Genomic DNA, 14,131 nt, shown 5'->3' with positions numbered 1-14,131 from the left:
AGTGCCACCTAAGAAAACATCAGCTCAAACCTTTTGAACATAAACTAGCTCACAAATTGTCACTACAGGACTATTTTTATCCCCTGAAAGCATCTGTTGCCTTGCCCCAGTGCATTCTCGAACCGTAAATTTGTGTTCTTCCCCTCCCATTGTTTCAATGATGTGTGTAGTCTCTGGATAATACAGACAAGCGGTCGTCCTTTATGTCCTTTCCTTAAAGGGAAACTCATAAGAGGAACGTTGTTTAAAGTGTGCTACTTTTAGCTGATGAGTGGCATATGGCAGTTCTCATTGTAGCTTGGAAGCAATCATCTCGGCAAACAAAACAACTATAAATGGTTTGTCAGCCTTAATCTGCCTCAAAGGACTACAGTTAAAGCACTGAACAAAGCTCAACTTCAGAAGACATTGATCTCTGTGCGATCTTCTTTTTTATTTTGTTTTAATAGAACATGTCACATTCCTTTTCCCCAGTGGCTGCATGCTCACAGATGGATGAAAACAAACAAGACCTTCCAAAAAAGCTTGTGGAGCCCTTTGGCTCGAGCTGTCAGTTTGAGTCGGCAGGGAACGAGGCCCTCTCTTTATCTGAAAGGAAGAAGGAGGGGATCAGAGAGACAGAGGGAGAGAGAGAGGGCAAAAATGGAGGTGGAGTTGGCGTGGAGGTGGTTGTGTGGGAGGCAGGGGCATTGTGCAAGCAAAGGAAAGTCCAGTAACGAGGGCAGGAAGTTTCATGTTGTCTGGCTCCCCACTCCAGCTATCCAGTGGTGCTATCTGCAGCGTTTCTAGCCTACAGGCACCTCCTGGGTACTGAGCTCTGACTCTCAATCTGCTCTGCTGCTGGGCCTGCATGATTTCGGGGGTTTGCTTATCTGTGAGTGCTTCGGGCTTTATAGCGTGATGGTTTGGAAGGAGAGACATGGGGTGCGAGGTCAGGGGGCTTTAGGGAACTGCCAGCAGAGACTGAGTGGATATGGGAGGAGGAGGAGTAGGGCGAGGAAAAGACCAGGGGCTTGATATAGTGTTATAGCTGGAAAAAAAGAGGCTACGTATGTGGGCGGAGGCCTGGTTATGAGTAGGGGAGGGTCAATGAGGCAACTTTGCGCTACTGGCCGCTGATAGCACAGAAGAGCTATCTAATAGTTGGCCTCTGGCGGTCATCGCTATCTGCTTTTTTGCTCCTCCACAATAAAAACTCAAGCTGGTGTACACGGTCCAGTTATCTGTCACAAGTCACTAAGATTTAATAAAGTGAATCTTTCCTGACAGTTTGTCTTTTACTTCTATCGGAGATGCTTGTTTATGCTTCCATAGGTCTTTCTGGAAGACATATGGAATTGAGTGGCCTTGACTGATTGGTTTAGAGAAGAACGTAGAGGACGTTCCTGCATTTTAGTGCCAGACTCATGCATAAGGAGTGTTTTATGCCAAATACCTTAATGCTCTCTTTAAATGCTTTGGTTGTTGCTTACACAACACATTAGCTGTTGGTTTAATTGTACTAACTGTGTTTTTGTAAACGGAAATCTTAAGACACAGGTTTTCACATTGGTATGATATTTTTTTTAATCTATTTTTCAGATAAAACTTAAAGAAAAATGGAAGAGTAAGAAGTGAATAATATCACATGGCTAAATGATACCAATACATGTCTTTACCTAGTGGAGCAAAACACAGCAGGTTTTCTAAGTCGTGCATTTTTCATGCAATTTCTAGTTGTTCAAATTGTCCTTGATAAGGGAAACGGGAACATACCTTCTTTATATGCACACAGCACAAACTACACAACACAAACAGACAGTAGCTTCGTAATAAAACTATTAAAAGTTAACTATTAAACTGAACAGAATTTGTTTATCCAGTTGATGCATTTGAAAGACAGGCAGTCTTGCAAAGGCTGCACCTGTCCTGCTAAAACCCACAACCCTCTGTCCCACCCATCGCATTTCAGGGTGAGGATTAATCTCCGGCGCACTGAGTCCAGCATTGATATGTAGCAGCAGGAATGAGACTTGCTATCTAGCTCGCTGTGGAAGACTGGATATGGAATTGTTTATCAGTCCAACTCTCTTCTGTCTGCTTAGTGCAGGCTTCATTATAGCCCTGGCTATGTTTGGGAGACAAAATCTGTTCCTTGTTTCCGGTGCTGCTACCTGATTGTTGTTCCAGTGGAGATGGGTCTGGGCTCTGGCGATTTATCATCCTCTCAGGGGCTCCTCGATAAAGAGTCCAACATCTGCACCTGAGAGATACGTGCTGCAAGAAACAGGAAAATGTCAAAAAAAATCTCACTTCAACGATCCGCCCAGCCTGTCATTACCCCTGGGTTACATATATTGTCTGGAGGGGGAGATGTTGTAGCTAAGCCCAAGAAGACAACACGTCGCTCTTTTCTTCCAGATGAAGTGATTAAGCGCCAGTCACCCACCCCACGCCTTTTGAAACCACCCAAGGCCAAGCCACGGCTCATGTTTTCTTTGACGATAAATCCATGCAGGTTTTGTCTGTGACAGTATAATCTAACTAGTCTGTATTAGGAGGGTTTATCTCCGCTACGTCAGAGAGTCAAACCTTAGCTGAAGTGTTTGCGTCGAATAAGAGTATTTGGAGCTCTCAGACACACCCGTTCTTCATTTCCCCGTGCTCAGGTTGTCATAATCATATTTAACGCTAAATGAGTACACTCTAAACAGAGCAGTCCCAGTCATGTGTGCATTCTTAAACAATCTTGTTTTAATTGATTTGGCATTCACGACCTCCACGTTGTGACAAATGCACTTGTTTGTCTGAGTGACGAGAGCTTATCGCAAGATCTCTATCAAATACAAGGATTATGTCACTTAATTACAGTAGGAGCCATTAAAAGCTCCATGTTTTATTTAACAGAGTAAAACAGATTTGCTGGATTTAATGCTAAACACAGCAACTCAAAGGAAATTGGGTGTAAATTATAGCTTGAATTTAATTTTTGAAACAAGATTTTCTTGTTAATATACTCTGGCGTCTTCACCTGCAGTAGATGGAGCATCTTGTCTGTCTCTTTGTACATAACTCTGCCTCCCTCACTCTCTTTCTCACCGCGCCAGTGGGGTGTGCAGGTCTCTCCATACCACTGGCTCTGCACATGGTGAAAATTAGTGAAGGAAACCAAGAGCCCAGCAGGAGTGGGATGGGGCCCTGACATTCTATTGGCCTTGGGGTGGGGCGCTGCCTGTCAGTGGTCGCTCTATGAGGGCTGTCCGCCTTAAAAAATCTATTTGTTTATCCCCGTGTGCGGTCCGGCTTCAGATCCTGGGCCCTGCTGCTCTCTACGCACCAGGGACCTGGGCTGTTGCCGCTAGCAACAGATAAAAATTGCTGTTAACCACAGCAGGGCCCACAACACATCAATCAAGCGGTCTGATAAAGGCTGCAGGCTTCTTGGGCCCCGGCTGAATGGTGCAGTTGAAAATCCTTTTCCAGTGGCTGAGCACACAGAGCCGTGATGATAGAGGCCCGCTATCATTCAGAGTCGAGGAGGGAAGCTTCATTTTCAGCAGTGCAGTTCAGGTTTTTTTTAAAGGAGACGCTTTAAAATGGCACCAAACAAAAACGGAAGCGGTCATTTAAATAAAAAAGCGACACAGTGAATTAGTGTTGACTGGGCTTAAAATGTTTATAAAAATATAAAAATGTAAAAGACGGCACAGTTTAGTTGTTTGTATGAACTCTTAATTGCTCTCAAAGCTGCCTAAAAGTTGGGACATTCGGCTTCACAAAGTTCCTCATACCCCATTCGTTAAGACTGAATTGAGATCAACTGCTAGACTAAACTCTTTACCCCACTGGGCCAAACTGGCATTAGAACAAAACATTTTTTTCACCAGGGGTGACTTCAATGGTTCATTCTAACCTTTTGCGGCCCAGTTCCACGATTCTTAAAGCAAATGCAGTGCTGATGACTTTGCTGCCCCGTAATAAAAAAGAACAATACTGATCTTTTCTTATATGAAATCCAGTTAATGTATTCCCAGCTCTATGTTATTGGCCTTGTAGCTGTAAGTTGGAGCTGGAGTTATTCCAAATGAAACCCACAGTCTCATGGGTAACAACATTACTTTTATCCCCCGAAGCCCAAGCTTGATTATCATCCTTCTTAGTTTGTCCTGGATGCACTGTCCCCTAACTCACCTGCCCCACTTTAAACAAATAGCCCTATAATGTAACAATCAAACAACGCTCTGAGGATTTGTTTACTGCAGCCTTTTTCCCCATTAAGTTTCACTAACACTGCAGAAAAAAGAGTGGTAATTCCACTTTATCATATGTTACATATACCACAATCAAGCAGCAATTACATGCTCCTTCCATTTGTAAGAGCTCCCATTGCCGACGTGGATGTTTTAATGAGGGCTGTAATGAACGCTCAGGGTGTTTGGCAAGTCTCCGAGATGTTGCTGGGGCTTTTATGGCTCCCCATTATAACGTACAATTTGCATCAGCAAATTACAATGCTCCATATCATTATCCTGCACCAAGGCCCGATCATAAATTAGAGCTCCAATTACAAACATCTATCTGGGAATGGGGAATGAATATGATGGCAGCCCCCCAGAAGCAGGCAGGAGGGAGAGAAAGCCTCCTGTGGATTGTGGGATGAGACTTCCATAGAGGTGTGATATTCCCATAAACCATCCTTATGTGGAATTCATGGTTCCAAAAGAAATAGACAATTTGGGGGGGGGGCGTCTGCTATTTCTTTTTTGGCACTTCCATATGTCATATTTCATGGCACACTGCACATTGAACTTTTTGGTATTTTAATCTCTCTCCTTCTGCTAAACCCAGCACCCACTGATTTCTATGGCTGACTGTTTCACACTTTCATTCAAAGCTAAGTAAACCAGTCCATTCAGCTGTGCAGGGGAGAGCTCTTTTTATTGTGTCTCAATCCAAACCAAAGCTCTGTCTCTGTCCCTCCCAATCTCCTTCTGTCTTACTCTCTTACCCTCTCACATTCAACTTGATTATACACCGGAGGGAACATCATAAATCATAGAGATTTATCTTGCTGCAGCCTATTAATTTAGCACCACAAGTGTAATATTAGAGTATGTCATTTAAAGAAGCTTTGCAGCAGTGCTTTGCCAGTGTCCGTCGGAAAATTCAGAGATAAGCGTTTTAGTTTGGGCCGAACCATCATGGAAAAAAGGACACTTCTTTTTTTTTGTGCTCGGTTGTTCTTCACGCTTACTTCTTCATAGAACGCCGCCCGTTCTTTGGCTCATATTCTGTGCCTGACTCTCCTGAGCACTAACTGTTGTTGTAGGGCAAACAAACAGCAGTGTACCTGTGATGGCTGTGTTGCCTGTAATCTGCGACCTGTGGCCAAATCTTGCATGGAGAGGTAGAACAAAAGGCGTACGCCAACAGATCGCTGCAGGCGCCAAGCAGAAACCACCTCCACTGATGAGACAAAAGGCCTGCGGGTCTCCCACAAACCCATAAGAGCTCCCAAATGCTGCACAAACAAAGCCTGAAATTAAGAAGAGCCAGAGGCAGGCCCATTTCTGCAGCAGAGCTAAAGTGTTCCTTTTTCACAGCCTCGGTGGATTTCCACTATGGGCTTGTAATAGGGCAGAAAAATGAAACAACGCTTTGCCATTTTCAGTCACAGATATTGAGAAAGCAGTTTTTTTTCTTGTTTTGCATTTTTCCAGCTCTTTCTGCTTTCACATGTCCTACCACACGTCGTGGACTCGTTTTAAAGGTACTAAAACCTCCTCTTATAGCCTTTAGCGGGCGTCGGATGATGTTTAATTCATATTTTGTTTTTCATTTTAACCTTTCATGTCTGTAGAATCATATGCATTCATATTTTTGTTTGCAAAGCCAAAGGAGAGAATGGGTAAGAACACCTCTTCCACCCTTGTGGTCAACACCGGTGCCCCTCAGGGGTGTGTTCTGAGCCCTCTGCTATACACTCTCTTCACCCATGACTGTATTTCCTCCTGCGCGTCCAATCTCATTGTTAAGTTTGCAGATGACAGTGCTCGGACTTATATCCAACAATGATGAGACAAACTATAGGACAGAGGTGCAACAACTAGAGTCATGGTGCCACGACAATAACTTGGTCTTAAACACCAAAAAGACCAAGGAGATCATTGTAGATTTCCGGAAGAGGGGCCATAACAACCATCTGCCTCTCTTCATTGGCAGTGAGGCGGTGGAGAGGGTGAGCAGTTTTAAATTCTTGGGGGTAACTGTGACCGAGGACCTGTCCTGGGGCAACCATATCACCTCAGTTGTACGGAAGGCCCAACAGCGCCTCTACTACCTGAGGAGACTGCGGAGCGCACACATTCCCAGATCTCTGATGTTGAACTTCTACAACTGTGCCATCAGCAGCGTTCTGACGTATGGATTTCTAGTGTGGTTCCCCAGCTGCACCAAGGCCGATCAGCAAGCACTCCAGCGGGTGGTGAAAGAAGCTGGCAGAATTATTGGAACAAGTCTGCCAGAGATCAGTAATATCTTCCCCACTCGCTGTCTGAGGAGGGTGCACAGTATCCTGCGGGACCAACATCACCCTGCGCGCCACCTTTTCCATCTGCTGCCCTCAGGGAGAAGGTACAGGTCTATACAGGCCAGAACATCCAGACTGGCCAACAGCCTGTATCCACAGGCTGTGAGGCTCCTGAACTCTCTGCCCCCCTCTCACGGACAATAACCATATCCAACTTCTTAATAGCAATGAACTGGTCTGCATTGGTGCATCATATCTTTATTCTCTTCCCCCTCCTGCCCCCCCCCCCTCTTTCTTAAATAGATAACTATCATATCTGATATCATATCTCACAGTACAATAATATTGAATGGGTTGCATTGTTGTATTTTGTCATGTTTCTCAGGTCTTTGTCTGAATTTCTACGAACATTATTGCTAAGGATTGTCTTATTGCATTGGAGTCACACTGGGTTAAATATGTACACTTGGGTTTTAAGGGGTATTTATTATTTTCTTCTTTTTTTTGGGTTGTATGGAAGCCCCAAACGCAATTTCATTGTTCTTGACAATGACAATAAATAAATAAATACTAAATACTAAATACTCCCAACCCTGGTTAGAGCTTCAGAGGTCAGGAAATGAATTTTATTCCATATTCACAAACACCCCGTGGCAATTATTACTTCTGTTAATGTTTCTATGAATCCATTAGGGTTCAAACCCCCTACCTGCCTCTCTAACTCTACCTTCATGAATACCATTTCTAGAACCTTTCAAAAAAAGTTAGACTAAGTAGGTCATGTTCTGCCACTCGTCTTCTAATCACTCACCGAAAAGAACATCATTTCCCTCCATCGGCGCCCCTCAGCCTTGCTCCTGGGATTTCATTCAGCAACACACACTCATTTGATTTTCTGGCATGTATTTTCTCCTTTTCCTTTCTCTCACTACACCCCCTTGCATATCCTAACTTGTATCTGACAGTACACAAGCATCATCTACCGTGCTTCCAGCTTCACAACACACACTCACACATATGCACCATAGCTCCTCCTCCCCCTCCATCTCTCACTATCTCTGTCTCCCTCAGTGGAGAAGGTGTCTGACAGTAACAGCAGGTAAGGTATAAGATTACAGGAGAAGCAGGGGCAATTATAACTCCAGCTGATGCTGGTGTGTTTATGAGGAGAGTAACTGTTAATGACAGTGTTGTGGTTTCTCCAGAGGCCCCAGCACAGCTCTGGGAAGCCTGCTGTTTTTGTCAGCCTAGCTTCATGCTATTTGTTGTAGACAAGTTTAGTTGAGTTTTTTTAATGTGCTGAAATGTGTCTGTGTTGGCCCTGCCTGTGCTGTAATGCTAAGTAGGTAAAGATTTCCTGTAATGTGTTCAATTACCATTTGGTTGCTGACTGAATTGCAAACAAAAGATGGTGTCTTACGGTCATAGCAGCTTGGTAACGCATATTGGTTAACACATGTATGCACGCAGTTGCTGATGCGTACATGAGCTGGCGATTACTGTTGCAGGTCTGTCTTGCCTTGCTACTTGCTCCGTGTGCCTTCACATACAGCAGGCAGATCATAGCAACTGAAGAGGAATTTGGGTTCAGATTTAAAAAAATAACTCATCATAATTGTACAAGATTTTCAGTTTCTAGCACTGGGACTCTCCCCGTCGCTGTTCTCCTTGGCCAGTGCTTGACTGGCAGCAAAAGATTTCAGCACTACTACACACTACTGTAGACCTTAACCTGTACATACAGTGAAAGTACACTGGTTAGCCACAAAATTTCAACTGCGTAATATTAACCAAAATAACTCTGACCTGCAAAGTTATTTTGCTGAGTGTTTCCTCAGAGCACAAAACCACTGAAGAAGATGCTAACCGCTGGAAAGAGGCGTGGTTAGCATCAGATTGTTTAGCATCAAACTGCTGAAAAAAGTATTGCTGGTTCTGATAGAAAGGTGTCAGAACAGTGCATTGCTGTTTTTGGCTTGTGTATGTGGCTGAATAGCTGGAGACAAGTTGGGGGGCCAATGCTGACTCCTATCCTCCACCAAAGCACCAGCAGTAGGTACATAAGGATCAGAACTGGACCACGGTGCAGTGGTGGTCTGATGCATCACATTGTCTTTTACATCATGTGGATGGCCAAGTGTGTGTGTAGCTTACCTGGGGAACACCTGGCACCAGGATGCACAAGCAGAAGAAGACAAGCAAGTGGAGGCAATGGGGACCAACACAATGACCTGCAGCTGATCATAACATTATGCCTGATCAGTGCGGACTTCTCTTGCTAGTTTTCTCATGGTCAAAGTTGCTCGCATCATTAAGTTTCCTGCCTGTTATAGCCCAGCCTTTGTTAGGTGCCACTGTTAAGTTAATAAATGTTTCAGCTGTGAGTGGTGTAGCTATAATACAACCTGAAGTACAACTTTTTTTTCATTGAACTGCAAAATTAATTTATTATAAAGAGAAAATAAAGTAAAAGAATATAAAATATGATTGTATACAAAGTAAAGCTTTTTGTAAGTTTATATAAGTGTGTTAATTCAGTATACCTTTAAAGGTGTTTTGTTGCTTAACTTGAGTTGTTTGCTGCGTTTGACCGCATGTAAACTGTTATGCACTTCTGTGTGTGCCAGATGGTGCAAAGACACTATTTGTCTTTTGTTTCCTCAGAGGCTGCACCTGTTGGGGTTGAATTTACCTGTTTAATTATCTGTATCCTCTGACATATGCTCGACGAAGTTACAACTCTACTGTTGCAGACGTTGTGCATTTTCAGTAACATGTGCTTGCAGGTGTTTTGTAATACTTACTTATTGGTTATGTTATTTGCAAAACATTGCATCCCCTAAACACTGCAGGCCCAGGTGTGGGTACATTGTAGAAGTCATACCATAACCATGAGTCTGTTGTTGTTTTTTATTATTTTATTATGCTTGTTTCAGAATTACCCATTGTCTTACCCACACTCGCCCCGTAGTCATCTGCCCACAACTATCCACACTCCAGACCCCATGCTCTGTGCCCTCAGCGTGTGGTTGGCCTTGGCCCCGATCACACCGGGGCACATGGGAGATTAACTGGGCCGGCTTATTCACTCAGCAGGTTTCCCGACTCCCCTTCACTCATCCTGGCCCAATCTGCCAGCTAACCTCCTGCTCCGCCGAGCCATGGCAGCAGGGCACCACAAGCCCAGCCCGCCTTCATTACGCCTGCCAGATGGGCTGAGAATTAGATTCGAACTCCCACCAATGAGGGAGGGAGAGTAGAGAGATTGAAAGAGAGGAAGGGAGAGAGGCGGTGGAAGAAAAGGGAGGAGGGAAGAAAGTTGTGGGGGGAAGAAAGTAATGGTTTTTGTTTTCATTTATGTTGCAAGTTATTACATTTTAATGTAACACCCCTGGGACCTGGCAGCATTAAATGCCTGTTCTTGAATAATCGACACTAACTGCAAGTAAATGCTAGGGGAGAATGAAATTAGCAAGCGCTGCAATTTGGCATAGTGATTATCGGCTCCTTGGAGGCACTTCCGGATGATTTAAGAATGCTAACATTTAAGCAAGTCAGATCTCATTACTCTTCAAGGTTAAATCGAGCTGTGTCGAAGGGGAGATGCCTGATTGGAAATAGTGCTTCCTTGTCTCTCTTCAAGTCTCTTTGTTCATGGAGATGTTTCTCACTTTTATGGCACCTCACTGCAAGGTAAAAAAAAAAGACTCGGGCTCAAATCTGTCAGACCCTAATGACACCTTTTGCCAGTTCTTAATTGGATCAGCAATGCTTCCAAAGTATAATCTGTTCTTTGCCATGGATCATCACTCGTGCTGCGAGCGCTGCCATGCCCAAATGCCTTAGCTTGTTCTGAACGTCGATGTGTACAGCACATTGGCTGTGACACTGATATGTGGCTGGGACACGAGATGAACAAAAGAAAATCGGGAGCTTTTTGAATCTACACCAAAGGGAAAGTGTTTATTACTTTTTCAGGCTGCGCCACAAATGTTCTTTTATACAGTATTTTTCGCTCCTATTCTCACTCATTCTATGGAGGCAGAAACGATTTTCAAAGCAATTTCAGCCCTGGCATCTTCGGGTCCAGTGTTTACCTCAGCCAGCCGTACACATCTGTTCTCCACACAAACTTGATCCAATTAGGTGACAACAGACAATGGCTTACTCCTCCACAAGCCCAGCGCAGCGCCGGGGCTGCCGAACAATACCAAAGTGTTTTTTCTTCCATTACAGGGTGTCAGATCCTTTTAAAGGTGTTTACCCACTGTTGATGTGGCAGCCCCTGTTTCCAAAAGGGACTCAGCTGGAGAAGTGATAGGCAATGAGGATAATGATGTGAGTGGGAGCAGTGTGGCGGATGCAGATGCACTTTACTGTGCAGCGTGCTATAAATCTGTCCCTCCACTGCACCGCACCCCACAAAGTTGAGGGACAGATGGGCTGGACTTTTATCTCCACTTTCCGAATTCCATTGAAATCAACACACTGATGAAATTTGTATAAAGCAAGGCAGGGGCAACAAAGCTACGTCGGGGAACATGTCTATTAGTTTTTCCAAGCTGTTGTTTTCTCATGCAGTGGGGAAAATCATTGCAAGTCAAATGTAATCATTCCACTGTTGGGTTATTCACCGTCTCAAATAATAATAATATTAGTTTGGTCCCCGGCATTGCTTACATCTGAATTTCTGAGACGCAAGTAAGTAGTCTGATGTTAATCACAACCAATCACCGATGCTATCACTGTTGTTGCTGGGGTTTTGTTTTTTTCTTGTTTATAACAGCTTTATCTTTTGGCACATCTTGAAATTTGGCAGCCTGAATTCATTATCTCCAGCGTTTCATGTAGTCAACAAACATGGTATCTGCAATGTGGGATTCTGCCTCCTCCTACTTACATGCTGTGTGCACTGTACCACATCTGATGTCTCTACATCACATTTTGTCTTTGTTGTGGCCAAAAGGATTTCTGGATTGTAGCAGGGTTACCCTAGGAATGAGGGAAAAGCCTCTAAATTGTAACCAGGCATTTCCACATGAAACATTCATGCTTAAGTATGATTAGCAGAGATTAAGGTGGGTTTGTTTTGCCTCTTAGAAGGCCCCGTGACAATTTGGAAATGGATTGAGAGCAGCTTTTGCAAGCACAGCCTTCTTAATCCGGTGCCAAGAGTTCTCACCCACCTTTCCTGAATTATTTACATTGAAGTTCTCACGTCAGCTTTGGAGCCAGTGGCCTAGAGGAACTGTATAAAACTGCCTAAACCTCAAAGCATTTGAAGGATGGAAAACATTATGTTAAGTATTTCCAAGACTTTTAATGGAACATGTTTTGCAAAGGAGGAGATTTGTCAGTGCCACTTGCAGAGCATTCAGGATGTATTAGTAGACAAAAAAATAATCAGGTGCTTCATTCAGTTTGGAGTGTGCCTGCCTTGTGCAATGGGAGCTTTAGATTGTACATTTTTCCATCTCCAAGGCCGCTGTGGTCGGTTATCCCACCCTAGCTATTCGGCTATCATGTGTCCCATTTCCATATCGTCTCCCTATCGCATATATGAGATAGAGCCCTCCCATGTGCTGGATGATGCGATCCCCAGATAGATTCATTCATACATAATGATAAACGATGGGTTTGGACAGGACTACTTATTTGACAATCATTGAAGTGCCACTGTGATGGATGCTGAAGAGATCCCGCATCCCTCGCCACCCACCGCATAGCCATAGCTCCATCTTCTGATCCCAGCTTATTTATTTTCCCTGGTGGATCAAGGTCTTGTCTCTTTAAAAATGAAACATCAAATTGAATTAAAATGGCTCGCTCACCCAAAACAGAAGCCCGTGCGCCTTAAAAATCACACATTTGTTCTCACAATTCATTGTAGCAAAGTCAACCAACCTCCACCCCCCTGTTTCTTTGGGTGTGTGGTAATGTGAATTATTCATGCCAGTGGGGCCACAGCGTGCTTCATCATGTTAAAGTGCCCATGACATTACTGATAGAGCCACCAATGCCCCCACACTATGCTAATGCATTTAGAAAGAGGAAAGAAAAGACACAGCAGCATCTCAAGGGATCAGGAGGACAAGAATAAATCACACTACAGAAATTAGTACTTGGAAGTCTATGTTTAATCATAAATTACTTGTTAGCTTACGATCAAACATGGCTTTAGCTTTAGGGTATGAACTATTGACCGGACACTCTCCTTCAGGATTTTCTGGTGGCGAACGAAATTCATGGTTCCATCAATTAATCAGTTCCATCCATTCCCTTGATTTAGCGATGTTTTTATGCCACATACCCTCCCTGACACAGCCTACAGATTTGTATCTCCACCCATGACTAAACCCAGGAGCTCACTTGTGAGGCAAATGTGAAAAACACTGAGAGTCTGCTAGCGCCAAAGCACCAGATCAACAAAACTCACCAGTAGAAGCATTATGAGTGCTCAACTGGCCTAATTGTAGTCCAGACTTGTCACCGATTGAAATCATTTAGCATTTAATGGAATGCAACTGAAATTCTTATGCGATAGAAAAAATTCCACTGTAGATCTCCTCGATTGGTGTACACATGCGTGTTAGCAGAGGAGGTAATGCGACACAGGGGTAAACATGTGCATGTCTGCGCTTTCTAGAACCGTGCTATTGGCATCAAATTTAAAAAGAGAAAATGTGTTTTTCAACACAAAAATCAAAGTTTGAAATCTTAACATTTTACATTTTGTCTTTCAAATAAATGTGGTTTATGATTTGCAGCACATTTACATTTTACACAGTATTCAAAGTTCTTTGGAAATGAACGTGCACAAATCATTACCACCCATTACTGTTAAAACAGACTTGCTAAACCATATGGTGTTACTGTATTTTTAGATATAGAATATTCATATGCAATGCCAGTAGTCGTGAAAGTAAGTGATGTAGTGTAACAGTGTGTTCTGTTGTTTTAAAGACAGGCTGTTATGAATCAATGAGTCATACCATTTGCACAATGTATAGGACAAGCGAAGCTAAAACCAGCTACACAAGCAGATAAGTTTCACTGATGCCTTTAAACTCCCCCGTTTTACCAACTCAGAGTAAAGCTTCTTCTTCAGGTGCCCTGAAGAGGTAACTTTGTGTATGCACCACTTCTCTACTCTAATGATTTATTGGAGCCCTAAAATTTGATCAGCCAGCTCAATTGTAAGCACAAAGAATTACATTTGTTTGTGTTATTGAATGGAGCCTCAGTTTAGCTAGAGGAAAAATGTCCTCGCTGTGAATAGTGCACTAGTGAACATAATGTAGGCCCAGAGGGAGAGGCCATCATTCAGCTCTCCTTTTTGTCTTTCAGGTGTGTGTTATTATGCCAAAGAATGGTCCGATTGATAGAGATTTCTAAGCCGGCATACTATCACATCTTGCATCTGCTCGGCAGACTCATACAAATGCAGGCCTCTCCCCAAATGTTATTTCTTCGTGTTGTAAATCAATCTTACAATGAGCAGTCTGGTGTTAATATGAAAAGTAAACAAGCAGAGAAAAGGGAGGAAGCATGAAGAAGAGGTTGAACGGGGTATGAAAGTATTTCCACTGTCAGTTTGTGTTAAGCCAGTCTCAGATACGCTCT

At 43.4% G+C, this 14,131-nt stretch overlaps 1 protein-coding gene across 9 annotated transcripts in view; it reads left to right on the top strand.

The window, feature by feature from the left end:
* The window catches only part of fbrsl1 (fibrosin-like 1), a 288,815-nt gene that overhangs the window by 138,086 nt on the left and 136,598 nt on the right, over positions 1–14,131 (top strand). The gene's annotated exons all lie outside the window — the stretch shown is intronic.

Source organism: Mchenga conophoros, linkage group LG12 (assembly GCF_057382185.1).
Source record: "Mchenga conophoros isolate Kocher_MC1m ecotype Shallow Benthic linkage group LG12, M_conophoros_male_GT1.1, whole genome shotgun sequence".
Taxonomy (NCBI): domain Eukaryota; kingdom Metazoa; phylum Chordata; class Actinopteri; order Cichliformes; family Cichlidae; genus Mchenga; species Mchenga conophoros.
Note: the sequence above shows the minus strand (reverse complement) of the source record. Positions and strands in the feature narration are given on the sequence as shown.